The following is a 12,801-nucleotide window of genomic DNA, read 5'->3' as shown; positions in this document are numbered from 1 at the left end:
GACAACACAGCAGACAGTAGCAGGGATATCAGAGTATAAGGACTCTAGTGGGGGGAGGGAGGCTATGGGAGGGTGTCATCTGGGAAATGAGTGTATAGTTGAATGAGATGGTTTGGGATGTTCTGTGTGACACACACACACACACACACACACAAATAAACAAATTTTTAAAAATGTATTATATTTGAGGAGGAAGCATGGAAATTTATGTCACATTAATTAGTAGAGGTGATAAACATTACCATTGAAATATACCCGACGACTTTATAGACCTACACAGGTGCCAAGGATCCAGGTGCAACCAATTATGACTAATCAGTGGGTCCTGGGAAAGGGGCGAGGAATCTGTATGTTTACTAAACTCTGAAAGCAATTCTGATACCATTTACTGTTACTACAGCAGAATAGGTTTGTAAGCAAGCAGACCTGTCAGAACCACGACCTGTTCTTGACCTAACAATCAGATATATACAGATTAGAGATGCATGCGCCAATATCTCAGTGTGAGTAGCAAAAAGAATGAGTCTTTCTGCAAGCAACAATATATTCTAAAATGAAATGGAGATCTTTTTTAAAGGTTGAAAATTCATTCAATTTTATGTCTTACAGGGCTTATACTGAGTTCAATATTATATAACTGTATTAATTCAACTGTGAACCTAGAAACTTACAGCCACTTGTGAAAGAGATGTACTCTTGCTCTGGAGTGTGTTACTGAATATGTTAAAGCTGTAATGAAATGCTTCTTCTAATCATGTAGTTATTAAAAATTTTTTAAAAATGATTAAAAAAACAAACAAAATATTTAAAAAATAAAAAACGACCCTGAAGACTCTGCCAGAAAACTCTTATAAGTGATAAAAACTTTCAGAAAAGTGGCAAGATACAAAATTAAAAGAAAAAAAATCAGTTACTTCTTTATGTATCAATGTCAAACATACTGGGGAACAATCTCATGCAAAATTACATTTAAAAAACACCAACAAACGAGTAACCTTGGAATGAGGTTAATAAAGGAAGTAGAAGGCCTCTACAAAGATAACTTTAAAACATAACAGAAAGCAATTAAAGAAGACACTAGAAGATGGATGAGACTTTATGGTTATGGACTGGAAGAATGAACTGTAAGACTGGTCACTTTACCAAAAGCAAACTATAGATTCAAAACTATTCCAATCAAAATACCATTTCCATTCTTCACAAAAATAGAAAAGGCAATCTTAAAATTCACATGGAAGCACAAAAGATCTCAGATAGCCAAAGTAACCCTGAGCAAAAGAACAATGCCAAAGATGTTACCATACCTGACTACAGAGCCATAGTAATAACAGCATGGCACTAGCACAAACATACATACATAGACCGATGGAATAAATAAAGAACACAGATATAAACCCAGGCAGTCACAGTCACCTGACTTTGACCAACATACCAAAAAATACACATTGGTGAAAAGACAGCCTTTTCAACAAAGGTGCTGTCAAAACTGGATATTCACATGCAGCGGAATGAAACAAGACCTCTATTTCTCATCTTACCCCAAAATTAACTCCAAATAGATAAAAGGTCTTAAGGTAAGACTTGAAACTCTGAAACTATTAAAGTAGGTAAACATTTTGAGATATAGGCAGAGGCAACAACTTTCTCTATAGTTACTCAAGAAATAAGTCCAACAATTGACAAATGGGACTTCATAAAGTTAAAAAGCTTCTTATGCAGTGAAAGAAATAACTGAATGAAGAGAGTCTATCAAATGAGAGAAAATAAAAAAACCCACCGGACATGGTGGCACACGCCTTTAATCCCAGCACTTGGAAGGCAGGTAGACCCAGGGTCTACATAGTAAGTTCCAGATCCCCTGTCTCAACTCCCCAATTCCCCAAACAAAGCAAAATAAACAACAACAACAACAACAAACCCGCCCCAATGAAGCCAATAGCAAGCAAAGACATTTTTGTTTAGACACATGTTCCTGATTTAGAGGAATTTAATGTGTACACTGGATAAAATGTGACTTTGCATGTTTTACCGTCACCCCAAGCCTCCTTTCCATTTGTGATTTGTGTAGACTTTTTTATGCTTTTTTAAACTGACTTCTTGGTTTCATTTGCTAACAAAAACATTTATTGAACATCTGTTGTAAAGTTTGACACAGGTCAAAGAATAATTCATACTCTCATAAGGGAAACACACAATAAGCAGCCATAAAATTATGAATCAACTACCATAACATTTATATGGTAGTTCAGTTAATATCGTAAAAACAAAGGCTTTTGAGATGAACAAAACTGGTAACTTTACCTGGATTGACTAAGGAAAATAAGACTCAAATTGCTAAAATGAGAAATAAAAATGATTACATTGTTACAAATTGTATAGAAATAAGAAAATATTTACTAATTTTATGTCTGACAGAGGATTAATACCCACAAAATACAATGAAGTTAAAAACTAAACAATAAGAAATTAAACAACCCAGTCAATAAATGTGATAATAAACAGCTCTTAAAAAATGAAATACAGATGGCCAATCAACATATGAAAAAATATTCACCTTTACTAGCCATCAGAGAAATGCAAACAAAAACTACACCAAGATTCCAGAATGGCAGTTGCCAAGAAAACAAATAACAAATGCTAACAAGGATGGGAACAGAAGGGAGCCTTTATACACTGCTGGTAGGAATGTAAACTAGTCGACCTACAATGGAAATCAGTATGAAGGCTCCTAAAAACATTAACAGTAGATCCCAGATAAATACCACTCCTGGGTATTTTCCCAAAGAACTCCAAATCGACATATCATAGAAACATTTCACATCAATGTTTATTATATATAGGGTCAGTGAGATGTGTCAGTGGGTAAAAGTACTTGCCACCAAGCCTGAAGACCTGAGTTCAATTCCAGGATGCCAACTGGTGGAAGAAGAGAACCAACTCCCACAAGTTGCCCTCTGGCCTCTGCATGCATACACACACACACACACACACACACACACACACACACTAATTGTAAAAATAAAAATTTTAGGGGCTGGTGAGATGACTCAGAGGTTAAAAACACTGGCTTACTCTTCCAGAAGACGGGTTCAGTTCCTAGCACTCATGTGACAGCTAACACCCATCCTTAACTCCAGTTCCATGGGATCTGATGCCCTCTTTTGGCCATGGGCACTGCACGCATCTGGTGCACTTACATACATGCAAGCAAAACATTCATACACATAAAATAAAATAAAATCTTTAAAAAGATAAAATTAAAATAATTATTGCATGTATTTATATTTATATATTATATTATTTACAATTGCTAAATTATGGAAACAAATTAGGTGCTTAACTAATGGATAAGGAATGGATAAGGAAAATGTGGAATACATGATGGATTTTTTTCAGCAATAAAAGAAGGAAGTCATGTCATTTACAGGAAAATGAATGCAACTGCACTTTCTCATATTAAGTGAATCAAGCTAATCTTAGAAAGGCAAATATATGATCTCTCTCATTTGTAGTTTCTAAATTTTATATAGAGACATAAAACCATGTTTTCATTTATGTCATAAAAATAAAAAACTCTCCAGGGTGACAGAGGGCAAACAGAAGCAGAGAGAGGTAAAACACGGAGGGGAAAAAATATTCAATACATAGTATATACATAAGTGAAAACAAGAAAAAATTGTAATAAGAAATAGAGTTCCAAGACAATACTGCAAACAGTTGTGCCAACAAATTTATATAGCCTAGATAAAATGGACAGGTTTTTAGAAACATACAACCTGCCAAAACTGATACAGAGGGAATGCAACTCAGAATGGACGTAAATAGCAAGAAGATTGAATCAGTGATAAACCCTTAAAAAAGATAAACGAAGGGGTGCAAACGTCACAGGTGAAGTCTACCAAATAGATAACGTAAATCTCAGCACCTGGGAAGCAGAGGCAGGAAGACTGTTACAAACTGAGAGCAGTCAAGACTACATTGTGAAATCCTGTCTCAAAAATGTTAGTGGTGATAATCATAATCATAATAAATAATACAGTAAGGTCAAAAGAATGTAAGAGCTGGAGGATTGTAAAGAGTGCTATGAGACATTTTCTTCTGAACACGCCATAGCAAGTTCAGTCATGAACTCACAGGGGCAGCTATTGGCTAGACCTTAAGTAGTGTGGGACATGAATTTACATTTTTTTGCAGGATTCAAAAACTACAAGTTTTTTAAAAAGGCTTTCAGATTGCATAACATCCCCAAGCACCTGAGACTGACAAACATATACTTTCCCTACTGAGTGTGCCCTCCCTCCACACATAAAGAATTCATACAGATAGGTAGCCAACAATACCCCCCTCCAAAAAAAACCCTGTAAAAATATTATGAAACCCAAAAAGACATAATAGCACTAAAATCACAATTACTTCAGATATTATAGTAACAGAATTAAAATAAAATGAACTCCATTTGAAATGCTTTAAAATGTGAAAAAAGACATTGGAAATACAAACAAAATAATTAGGTTAATTTGAGAAAGAACCAAGTAGCATATTTAGATATAAAAACTCTGTGGGCCAGAGCTACAGTCCAGTGGTTAAGAGTGCTTGCTGCTCTTTCAGAGGATGAAAGTACAGTTTCCAGCATTCACATCAAACAGTTTACAACCTCCTATAACGCCAGCTCCAGGGGATCTGACATCCTCTCTGGCCTCCACAGGCACATTCACATCCACATATAAATAAAAAAAAAAAAACATAGTTATAAATAAAAAATATATTTTTAAAACCCTCTGGAAAGTGAAATTAAGAATTTGATGACTAGAAGATTGAACAGAAGATTAACACAACTGGAAAGAGTTATTAGTAGACCAGAAACTGTATGTGAGGAAATTATCCAAGTTCAGCCACAGACTAAGATGTAGAGTACAAGGAAGATTAAGAGACATGAAGGATTAGGGGTAGGGATGTAGCTCGGTCGGTAGAGTACTTGCCTAGCATACACAAAGCCTTGGATTTGATCCCCAGTACTGTATAAAGCCCGTAACTCTACCATTCAGGAGGTTGAGTGAGGAGGTTCAGAAGTTCAAGATCATCCTGGGCTATATAGGGAGTTGGAGGCTAGCCTGGGCTAGAGACCCTGTTGAGAGAGAATGAAGGTGAATGAGACTATGTGCGCCTTCCTGTTTCCTGGAATTCTGTGGCCTGTGCAACTCAGGCCATGTTTCTAGCCAGAACACAGCAGCACTTTTTATTATGTTTAATTGTTAGCACTAAAAGGAGTTTTTTTCCATCATCATTCTTACAAATTGCTGAGGTTGAGGAAGGGCAGGGTAGAAAGCTGAGTCTCAAACACTTTGGTAAAGTAATAACCTGATTTAATGAGGCCCTTAAACACTGCCAGGCAAGTAGCAAAATAAGTAATAGCTATTATTCTTGGCAATGAGTAAAACTTGAGATTATCTTGTGTTTTCCAAATATTATTTTATCTTTATCCAACCCTGTGGCATTAGATATTATCACCAAATCCGAGGCAATAAAGGAAGGTACTCAATATCAAAAACCAAAATTCCAGAAATGAAATGAATCTTGGGTCTATCTAGACTGGCTTATCATACATAGCATAAGTAATGTGTATTTCTTGGTCTAATGTTAGTGATAACCACAGGAAGAATAAAGTTTGCTCTGGATGAAGCCTCAGCTTTAGTTTTCTTGAGATCATCTAGTATACTAAACATGCTCATCAGATGTGAAAAGGTTCTAAGAAATTGTGTAATGTGTCATTTAATATTGATTAAACTTTAGTAGCCCCACAAATAAATGTGTATCTATCTACACATACAGCAAAGGGCTTGTTGTAGTCAGAAATTTGTTATCAGAATGAAATCAGTTTTTCATGGAGTTCTTCTCCATTAGTACAACATGGCAGATTCAGGTCAGGGTGGGCAGGCCCCTGAGTTACATAAGGTAAAGTTATTTTTATAATTTAGCCAACAAATACTTATCACATATCCACTGTGCTCATGTCACTGAGATCCGTAATATACTGGATATACAGTGGCGTACAAGACATTCATTCTACCCTTATAATTTCCATTTGCAATACTACCAGGTTTTCTGAAATCTGCTCTAAATAATTTCTTTCACTTTGCAGTTCAGTGTCCTATTAGTCATTAGGTACTGTAAATTCTTCACAAAACAAATATGCCTGCCTTCCACATTAAAATAATCTTGGTCTCATAGAACAGAAAGTGTCTATATGGTTATTACAGACAAGGACAACACTGTGTGTGTGTGTGTGTGTGTGTGTGTGTGTGCGTGTGCGTGCGCGTGCGCTGGAAAAAGACTATCTTGATTCATATAATTTGCTTTATACAGCAGACAGAAGGGCAATTAAGAAATACTTCATTTGGCTATAAAGTGACAGGTAGCTGCATCCCTAGGAGTTACAGTGCAGTAGTAATATTTGCCCCTGAATAGTATATTGAAAGTTAAATGTCCAAAGTTCACCCAGTTAATTTCAGTACTAATAAAGGTCTCTTATTTAAGCACCTTTTTATTGAACTATAATGTTCATAGAAAAAAAGAATAGGGCTGTGTGTATAGCTCAGTGGTAGAGCACACAGCGTGAGCAAGACCCTGGATTCAATTCCCACATCGAAAGTGTTTTTTTTGTTTGTTTATTTGTTTGTTTGTTTGTTTTAAGCATAGAAAGTAAAACTCTAAAGTCAGCTTAATATATAAAGTAAACATATTTATATATCTGACAACCAGAATTTTTATTTATTTATATCTTTTATGTGTACGAGTGTTTTGTCTGCATGTATATAGGGTCACCACATGCATAAAATGACCATGGAGGACAGGAAAGGGCATAAGATCCTCTGGAATTGGAGTTACTGATAGTTGTTATCTGCCATGTGGGTGCTGGTAACCAAACCTGAGTCCTTTGCAAGAGCAGCCAGTGCTTTTAACCCCGGAGCCATCTCTCAAGCCCCAGACGACCAGATTTTTAAAAGCATATAAAAAATGGTTCCTGCTGGGCGTGGTGGCGCACGCCTTTAATCCCAGCACTCGGGAGGCAGAGGCAGGTGGATCTCTGTAAGTTCCAGGACAGCTGGGGCTACAGGGAGACCCTGTCTCAAAAAGACCAAAAAAAGAAAAAAAGGTTCCTGAACCCTCCCTCATACTCCATCCTATCCCTTCCCAAGTTCACTATTCTGACTTCTGTCACTACCCATTACTTGTAGGGCCCTTTTAGGGGCATGTAGGGGGCTCTGGGATATTTACTTCTTTTTATTTTTTATTAATTAAATTTATTCTTGGGCAATTTCATGCATGTATATAATACATTCTTATTACTTTCCTCCCTGCATTCCCTTGTCTCCCTCCCATACTTGCCAATCCCTCCCCCTACAGTTCCCTTTCTCAATTTCTTGTCTTTTTGTTTTGTTTTGTGACCCACTAAATTTAACCAGGGCCATCCCTGTGACCATGAGTATGGAACTGCATTGGAGGCCAGTGGGTCCATCTAAAGATAATAGCTCCCTCTCCCCCCAAAACCATTAGTAGCCAATAATTCAGCAGTGAGAGTTATGGCCCCATGAGTCTCTCTCCTATTTATGCCTGATTATTGACAGGCCCATTCTTGCCAGGGCAGGCAACCAAGGCTGCTGTTGAGTTCGTGATTGCATTGGCTCTGTCAGGCCCAGAAGATAGCACTTTGCTGTCCTGTGTTTTAAATTATTTTAGCTCCTTCTGTGACACTCCTTGAGCCTTAGAGGGGGTGCTGTAAATGCCCTGTTTAGGGTTGAGCAGTCAGCTGTCCTTTTGTCTTAGCACCTTGAGCAGCAAAGAGTCTTTGCATTAATCAGTATTCATAGTGAAGACAAGCTTCTTTAAGGCTGAGGGAAGCATTTATCTATGGGGATAAGCATAGATGTTTAGAAGGCAGCTTGACATGTGTCTGTTAGCTAAACAATAGTAAGTTCCTCCTAGGGCCTATGACCTACCCAGCCACGGGATTTTGACAAATTTATGCCATGGCTTCTCTTGGCTTTACATACAGGGTAATTTTAAAGATCTCTCCCAGATCCTAAGAGGATAGTTAACCTTCTGATTTTATACTTAAGCACTAATCCAGGGAACATTATGGGGAGGTTTGGTTTTGTTTTTGACAGGATCTTGCCTTAGCCTCTTAAAGACTTTAGCCAACAGTCAGGTGCTTGTGTGCAAAGCTTGATGTAAGGAGTGTGTGGGGAGGCCAAAGGAGAACATTGGGTATCTTCCTCCGGGACGGCCCACCTTTTTCTATGAGGCAGTCTCTCACTGACCCAGAATTCTCCAAGTAGTTTAAGTTGGATGGCCAGAGAGTGCCAGGGATCTTTCTGTGCTTCGCTTCCCCCCGCCCCCAAACAAAACAAAACATGGATTCTGGACTGGAGAGATGGCTCAGTGTCTAAAAGCACTGGCTGTTCTTGCAGAGAACGCAGGTTCTCTTCCCAGCACCCACCTGGCAGCTAACAATAGTTCATAACTCTAGTTCCAGGGGATTCAATACCCTCTTCTGACCTCTGTGGGCATTGCACAACATGGGTGCACTTTCATAAATGCAGACAATACACTCATATACATGAAACATTTTTAAAAAATAAAGCATTAAAAAAACAAACCATGGATTCTGGAGATTGACCTCAGGCCAAACTTGCAAGGCAAGCACTTTACTGACTGAGTTATCTTCCCACCCTCTTAATATGAAGAATTTTTATAGTTGTAACTAACAGTCCAAATTAGTTAACTCTAAAGTGGTAAGACTGCAGGGTGGGCCAGGTTTAATCACACAAGCCTCTCAAAAGGCAGGTGTCAGAGTTAGATAGATTCAGTTTGAAAAAGACTAAACCTGGGCTGGCAGGTTGGCTCAGTAGATAAAAGGACCTGCTGCCAAGCCTGATGATCTGACTTCAACCCAGGGGACCAAATGATGGACATGGACAATCAATGTCTGCAAGTTGTTCTCTGATCCTCACACATGCACCATGGTAAGTACACACCCACATAAGAATACACACACAATAAATATTATTTTAAAATTTTTCTTAAAGACTCAATTTGCTTTAAATGTATAAGTGGAAGGGTCCTCATATAGGAAGAAATGTAGCCAGTCTGAAGGATCTAAGGGGGCCCAGTTGTCAGTCAGCAAAGTGACATGAACCTTAGTCTCAACATCAAAGGGAATAGGATTCTACCAATACTTGGACTCCATTTAGAAGCAGACAATTCAGATAAGAGCCTTCAACTAAAAAACTGGCTGGCTGACACCTTGATTTAGTCTTCTGTTACCCCGAGCAAAGCTTAAGATATCCTAAAGTCTCAATTGCCAGAGGTACTAGGTATTGTTTCAAGATACTAGTCTGTTATTTGGAAATAAAAAACAAATACACCTGCCTTCCAATTCCATAAACTCACTCATGTGTTCAAGTAATGGAACCTCGTAAAAACCTGAAATGCCAGTGCTAATTCTATTCAGCGGCCTTAGCCTCCAGCCTGAGCTGCTTCAGCCTTCAAGTGACTCTCAATATGCCTCTTTCTGGCTGCCTGTGACTGGCTTCACTTTCATAGGATGAACCACATTCCTTATTCAACTTCTTTGCTGTTCCTCTGTTGCCTTGCTTACCTGTAGAACCATATCTTTGCTTTCACATCATTGTTAAAGAGAAAGCCATACTCATTTGTGGTTTTCATGCCATTGTGCTCATGGGTCCTGTGGTGGTTACTATGCAATGCCACGTTACTGTGATTCTTGAATAAAGATAGCTTGACTCTTACCATCCATTTTAGTAAAGAGGGACCCAAACTGTTCTAAGAACCTGTTCCTTCAGAATTCTTTTGGAACTGTGCTCTAAAACAAGGGCCTCCTCTTTCTTTTATTGAAACAGTGTATCCATCATTAAATGGGGAAGCAAAAAAGGAACTGTCTTATTAAGAGAAGTTATGTCCCTTCTTACCTGAACTGACCTAGGACATGCACAACCACGGCAGATGTTATTAATTTATCCTTGTTGTTTGCAATGCAAATGGGATAATCTTTGTTGCTGCCAATGAATATGCAAAACATACACATTCATACATTGTTTTGAGTCAAGGGTAAGGAAGGGTCATGAGGGATTAAGTTCATATGCCAAGGTCACAAGAGGAGCATAAGGCTCAGTGAACTTGTCTACATGATAAAAAAGTTAAGATTAACTTTTTTGCTTGCAAAGTTAAGTAAAAGTTATTTGTCCATAGTATGTCCATATCGTAAAATGCATTCTCACAGCTACCTCTTGTTTGATCAAAGAAGAGGTATGTCCATTGGGATGGTCATCGGCAGTGGGCTAGTTAGGGTACAGTGTGCTGGAGAAGCAGCATGAAGTCAGGATGATGCCATCATGGGTGATTCTGTGGAGAAGGTGGCACAGGCAGGCAGCATTTGAAGAAGGCACATGAACATGATGGCTATTTATGCAGTTGAAATTCAGGGCGGGTTCATCTTCTGTCGCCAGGTTGCTGTCTTCTGACGCCAGCTCATGGTATGGCCTTACCAGTTGCAGTGGGATCCAGAGAAGGCCTGTAGGAGAAAGAACATATGCAGAGCCTTGGCACCAGTTAATGAGAGCAATGGGATCCAGCTGTTAGTTGGCCCTTAAGGAAACATATAAAATCATGGGTTTTGATAAAACTTTTTGTTCTTAAGATGTTTTTTCAGGGGCTGGAGAGACGGTTCAGTGCTTAAGAGCACTGGCTGCTCTTGCAGAGGACAGGGTTCTAGTCCCAGTACCCACATGGGGCTAACAACCACCCATAACGCCAGTTCCAGGGGATCTGATGCCCTCTTCTGACCTCCAAAAGCACTGTACAACATAGGTGCATCTACCTACATGCAGGCAATGCACTCATACACATAAAATAAAAATATTAAATAAAAAATATTTTAAAAATTTTCTTTTTTAAACGAAACTTAAAATATTTTTATTTATTATTTTTATTTTATGTGTATGCTTGTATTGCCTGCATGTAGGTAAGCGCACCCGTGTCGTGCAGTGCCAGCAGAGGTCAGAAGAGGTTGTTGGATACCCTGAGACTGGCGTTATGGACAGTTGTTAGTTGCCATGTTGGTGCTGGGATTCGAACCCAGGTCTTCTGCAAGAACAAACAATGTTCTTAACCGCTGAGCCATCTCTCCTGCCCCCTTTTTTTTTTAATTGAAATTTTTTGTCTATTTTATACAGAATATCTCAAACAGTCTTAATCAATCATCTTTCTACCCCTGTCACTGGCACCCTCCCAGAGCCCCTGCCCTGGAACCCATATACAAAAAGATGTTTTTTCAGTAGGGGTTAAGGAGGAAAATAGAGCAAAACCCAAAAATTAAGGTATAAATTGCTTAAATTTTTTAAAAATATAATTTACTCTAGCAAGTTGTTCCTGAGCAGGTAAACTTTTATTCCTCATTTTTTTATTTATTTGATTTTTAAATAATAAATGACTTAGTTTCTTTATGGCTTGTCTTTGGGGGTTACAGGGAATGGCACAAGACACAGATGCAAACTTCCCAAAGTTGGCAAAAAGAGATAAAAATTTTAGCTATATAAGTGGAACAACTGTCTGCTTTGATTTGTTTTGTAATCACCCTTTCAAAAAAAGCAGTAAGTATCTACAAACAGCTCAGGCAGATTCATGTGTTTGAGAGCACCAGTAAAAATAAAGCCTGGAAAAGTATCAAGGCATACACGAACACATTGAAGATGACCAGAGAAATTTACGTGAATTACTTCTATTGGCCAAGGTTCATTAGGATTAAGATCTCTGGCTTGTAGGTTAAACTTTTAATATAGATCACCTTAAGCATTCCCTTTAACATTTTTCTTTCTTTTTTAAAAAAATATAATTTGTAGGTAAGCATGATAGTGTTTAAGCAGAATTCTCCTTTTAAAGAAGGCTAGCACTCTGTCTGGATTAGAAAAACACAGTATAATTTACTACATGTAACTTTGGATTAAGTGTCCATAATCTAGAGAATGCAAAACACAGAAAATAATATTGAAAAGAACTTGGAAAAAGACAATCTCAAAATGCCTTTTCTCTTACAATGACCTACCAGTGTCATTGTAACTAGAAAGTGCATTCAAACATTTGTATGCTGGCTTACAAGAGGAAAATGGGAGACATATAATAAGTGCTTCTGTGAAGGTAAAATGGGCATTTGGAGAAACAAATAGAAGTTACCACAGACTACGATGTTTGGTTATGTAGTAACTTATCCAGGTAGATCTGATCAGCCCCCTTCCTATAAGGATATCCTATAAGGATAAGAAAGTTTATGACAGTTTCATTTCCAGAAGACTTTGCCTTCAGACAGATCAGAGAAGTTCCAAAATGTCTTCTTTTTACCTTGGCTTCATCATAAATGTTTTCAATTGAAGTCATCTTCCTCCCCACACAAGCCCACAGCCAGTATCATATGCTGAAAAGAGAAAACATCAAAGCATTTCCACTATAATCAGACATGAGACAAGGATGCCCATTCTCTCCATTCCTGTTCAATGTAGTGCTTGAAGTCTGAGATAGAACAGTAAGACAAGTGAAGGAGATTAAGCGGATAAAAATAGGAAAAGAAGAAATAAAAGCACAATTTTTTGCAGATGATATAATTCTATACATAAAAGACCCTAAAGATTCCACCAGAAAAAAATCCTCAAGCACATTAAACACATAAACACATTATACAAAATAGTAGGACACAAAATTAATACAAAAAATCAGTAGCTTTCTTATATA

General features: G+C 37.9%; 1 pseudogene; it reads right to left on the bottom strand.

The window, feature by feature from the left end:
* The window catches only part of LOC115072317, a 41,448-nt pseudogene extending 31,722 nt beyond the window's left edge, over nucleotides 1-9,726 (bottom strand).
* Nucleotides 9,727-12,801: the final 3,075 nt, after the last annotated feature.

The sequence above is a fragment of the Nannospalax galili genome, unplaced genomic scaffold (assembly GCF_000622305.1).
Source record: "Nannospalax galili isolate Female #2095 unplaced genomic scaffold, S.galili_v1.0 scaffold441, whole genome shotgun sequence".
Taxonomy (NCBI): Eukaryota; Metazoa; Chordata; class Mammalia; order Rodentia; family Spalacidae; genus Nannospalax; species Nannospalax galili.
Note: the sequence above shows the minus strand (reverse complement) of the source record. Positions and strands in the feature narration are given on the sequence as shown.